The 4,581-nt window shown below is 35.0% G+C and overlaps 1 long non-coding RNA gene across 1 annotated transcript; it reads left to right on the forward strand.

Annotated features, from left to right (window-relative positions):
* Positions 1-605: 605 nt before the first annotated feature.
* LOC145606057 (uncharacterized) lies at positions 606-4,309 on the forward strand. Its single transcript, XR_014105202.1, has 4 exons — positions 606-831; positions 1,286-2,031; positions 2,379-2,462; positions 4,190-4,309. It is a non-coding gene; the product is annotated as an uncharacterized LOC145606057 (long non-coding RNA).
* The last annotated feature ends 272 nt before the right edge of the window (positions 4,310-4,581 follow it).

Raw genomic sequence — 4,581 nt, forward strand, 5'->3', positions numbered from 1 at the left:
ACTAAACTAAGAAATGAGACATTCATTCTTCTATTAGGATTGGGAAAAGTATTGTGTAGAACGGACTCACATGAGTCCGGTCAATTATCAGAGTAGAGATATTATAGTCAGGAATTGATATATTATAGTTGGGAATAAAGTATTTTTTTATCAGGAATAGAGTACTTTTCATCAGGAATAGAACACTTTTCATCAGGAATAGAGTACTTTTCATCAGGAATAAATAATTAATTATCAAATTTATCAGGAATTATTAAATTATAGTCAGGAATAGAGTACGTTTCATCAGAAATTGAGTAGTTTTCATCAAGAATAGAGTATTTTTCATCAGGAACACTAGTAGAAAAATACAAAAAGACACCGCTCAATGGCCACCGGTTTTCAAAAACCGGTGGCTTAAAAAATGGGCGGGATTATATATATTTAAATTGTCACCGGTTCAAACCGAACCGGTGGCATAAATGGTAAAGGCCACCGGTTTTGAACCGGTGATTTTGTTAAAAAAAAAAAACGCGCCTCATCTCTATTAGCTTAGCTATCCTTCTCTCCTCTCTTCTTCTCTCTTCTTCTCTCTTCTCTCTGAGAAGATTTCTCCGTCTCTTCTCTCTGCTCAAACCCTCCTTTCTCTCTCTTCACTTGCCTCCTCTTGCTCCATCTACCGCCGCGCTCCACTCTTTCTTTCTTTCACTCGTCTCTTGGCAGCACTACTGGGGAATTCAGGATTTGAGGATGATGTCGGCGGTGGTGAATGTTGTCGCCACCATCGTAATTGACGGTCTATTTATTTACTGGTGCCAGATCTTTGCAGATGTGGTGGAATTCTTCACGAAGGTATGTGCTCTTCGATTTGAGATCTAGGGTTTCTGATTTTTATTTACTTTTTTTTTTCCACTTTTTTGTCTGAAATTTGTTATTACTGTTCAATTTTAAGCTATAATGCTCTTCAATTTTGTGATTGTGGTGTAATATTTGGATTAGCTTATAAATATTGTTATAGAATATTAGTCAGATTTGATGATTTCGTGATTAATTTGCTAGTTTCGTGATTATTTTGTCGGTTTATAGAGTTCTATTGGTTATATGCCGATATGCTTCCACTGTTTGCTTGCATTGTGTATATTTTGCAATTGATGTGTTTTGCAATTACTTCGATAATTTGCTAGCTAATGCTAATAGTATAGTAATTGTGATGCTGCTGCTGGTGATGCATGTCATTGCGTTATTCGCGTAGTGTGAAATTCAACCTTTCATTACTAATATTAAAGATTTTATGTGTTTTTTGCAGGCTATTACTTCAACTGGAACAATGAAAGGTGAACTGTTTTTTGGTGATGTGAGTACTCAGGTGAAAAACAACAATGTCACAGCTGATATCAATGTGGACACCAGCTCTAATGTGAGTCACAATATGGCTGGAATTTGTTGGATATGATGTTTTAATTCTTGAAGTATTCTAAGCTGTGATCTATCTTTTTTTGACTTGAGATTATATTAATTTGGTTTTTTTTTTATATCCTGGAGTATAGTTATTATTGTTAATTGTACTGTTTTATGAAGAGTGTAATTATGAATGAGTTGTCATGGTGATAGTTTTTTTTGTCTAGATTGAGTTGTCACATCACTAGCTTGAAAGTCAGCGTTGAAGTCTTGACTAAATGATTGTTACTTAGAGGCTTCTTTAGAAAGACTACTGCTATTTGCTGCTTTTCTGTTTCTTTGATTTTTACTCAAGTATTGAGGATGACAAGTAACAGATAGTTACACTTTTAAAAGTATCTTCAATTCACCAGTACAAGTCTTTTATGTTGTCATTGTCCTTTGGAAGGAAGATTTAGTTTATTTTTGAACTGAATTTAGCTTTGTGTGATTTGTGCATACTGTAGGTTAGTTGGGGTTATGTTGTGATGAGGTTGATGAACATGTTGTTCTCTTCACGGCACCAAGGTGATTATGGTGACTGTGGTGGCGATTCGCCAGCCCACTCCATTTCTCTATCTCTTCTTGAGTCCTCTGCTTAAATCTGAGAATAAGGTACTTGTATTTTTTTCAATTTTGTTTTTTTTTTTTTGGTTGCTGAATTCTGTTTTTAGGGTTAGGATCTGGTTCAGATTGGGCTTCAATTTCCTGGAATTCTGATTTGTTTTGGTTTGAATTGATTAGGTTGTTGTGTTAATGTGTGACAGACATGTTTCGATTGTAATACCAAGAACCCTTCTTGTGTTAATGTATTGATAATCTATAAAAAGAAAATTGTGAATTTGGAATACCCTTGATTTTCAAAATTTTTAAATGGGATTTATTACAATATTTGTATGATCAACTTCAAATGTCAAGTTTATAAATGTAATAATGTCGTCATGAAATTGTGCTGATTTTAGGTACCATCACAAGGAGAAAATGTAACTGATACTTCTCCTCAGGCTGGGGCACCAGACCTTCAGACGTCAGGGTCCCGGAATCAGGTAGACTCTTGTGTATTTGTGTACTATGTAAGGCTGTCCCATTGTTCCCTTAATCCCTTATTATAATTTCACATTTGATATAGTGTTCATACATATTGAATTGGCTCGTAAATGCGTAGTACATAATTAATGATTGTATAATATTGTATAATTTTCTTTTAAATGACAATGCTACATTGATGTATTGTTCATGTGATCTGTGGTTTGTTTCGTTTGTAAAAATTTGTATAATATTGTATAATATTAAGTTGGAAGCCCCCCCGACGTGACTGTAATATTTTGATGTTGTTAATTTTACTGTATGTTTAAGTGTAACCTTGTAGTTGGTGGTTGCTCTATTCGTGGTGCCTCTTTGTTAAGTGTGTTACTCCAATTTGTAGTTGTATGAATAGAGTAATTGTATCCTAATGTGCTTATTGTTCGGAGGCCTCAAGTCTTCAAGGGCTAGTGGCATATTGGTGTCCCAATTGCTATGTTGAATCTACATCTTCATGCTTATCCTAGAGTGTAATGCTTATTGCGTAAGGCAATTTTGGTGCAAAATTTTGTGTACCTGGTGGTCCTTGAATTATAGCATATGATGATCAGTGCATACCTTTTCTTAGTATGTTGATACCTTGTGACTTACGTTTGAATGATTTGAATTATTCTTTTCCTGCCATGACATATTTGCCCCTCCTTGCATTGCACCCACAAAAAAACCCTTTCCCCTGTCATCTTCTATCTTTTAAATCAATGATCCTGAATTTCTGAACTTACAAAACTGGTTTCTAACCACTGTGGAAAGACTCAGATTTCTTTTTTTGTTTTGTTTTATTTTGTTTTTGGTGAGAGTAAGGCCAGTGAAGTGTAGAAACATTTTACGGTTCAATCCATAATACAATTTTTTTTCTTCAGAGGGTTAAGGGGTGGAAGGCTAAGCAAAGCTCTCAGGAGGGGGTTATAAGAAATTGTATAATGTATGTAAACTGAAGAATTTTGTGATAAGGACTGTAATGATAAGAAAACCGATGCATGTGTACTTCTTATTCTTTATATCTTGGATCTTTCTTTCCTTGCCTTCTACGGAGTAATTATGGAGTACTGGAACCATCATTTACTCGTAGGAATTTAAGCTACTATGATTAGTTATTAGTTACCCTCTGCCTTAAATAATTATTCCTAATTTTTTTACTACTGGTTCATTGCTACTCGTATAGTCGTATGTAATTCTTACATACCCTAATGGCACATGACCGAAAGACCCCATTCTTTATACTTTGGTTATTATCAAACTCCCTTGAGGAGGTTAAAAGAGAGGAATTACTTAAATTAACATTAAACGAGTGGCACCTAAAACACCCTTAAAAAAATTGTAAGTTGTATCAGATATTGGGACACTGACCCTTATTATATGGGGTACATTGAGTAATATTGATCTCAAGCTTTGGCATGGTCTAGTGGTGCAAACTCCTTGCTTCATTCAATCTTGATGTCTTAAGTTTGAACTCCCGGGTGGGTTAGCGTATGAGAGGAGTTTACCTTAGTTCGCAAAATGGACTGGTTTAATTGATCAAATGGATACATCATCCAAATATGCAGAAATAGTTAACTGGGAACAAAATCTCTTCCATTGCATTAAAAATAGCTTCATAAAGCTTGTACCCTAAATAAGAACTAGTAACAGCACCTTAGCGGCGCTTGCATTCTGTGTTCAGGCTGTAAACCTATTCCTTTTTCTACTGCAGTTGAAGGCACTGATCCTGATAGAAGAGAGAAATTAGTTGAGTTGCTTGATATTGACTTACAATGGAGAATGCATAAAGTGTCTGATGGTCAGCGAAGACGAGTCCAAATCTGCAGGGGTCTTCTTCATCCCTTCAAGGTATCCTGACTCTTACAATTATGTTTATTTCCGCCTTCTGTCTCGCACTCCAGCTTCCCTTCTATATTCTTTTTCTTCTATACTAATCATTATTTTCTTCTATACTAATCATTATTTCCGCTTTTATAGCCTCTTGTATGACCATTATTTTCCTCCTATATTCTTTTTCTTCTATACTAATCATTTAATTTTTTATAATCATATGGCTTCATGTTTGATTGGAACTTTTGGTATGCTGCAGGTTCTCTTGTTGGA

This window comes from Chenopodium album, chromosome 22, assembly GCF_948465745.1.
Source record: "Chenopodium album chromosome 22, dcCheAlbu1.1, whole genome shotgun sequence".
Lineage (NCBI taxonomy): Eukaryota > Viridiplantae > Streptophyta > Magnoliopsida > Caryophyllales > Amaranthaceae > Chenopodium > Chenopodium album.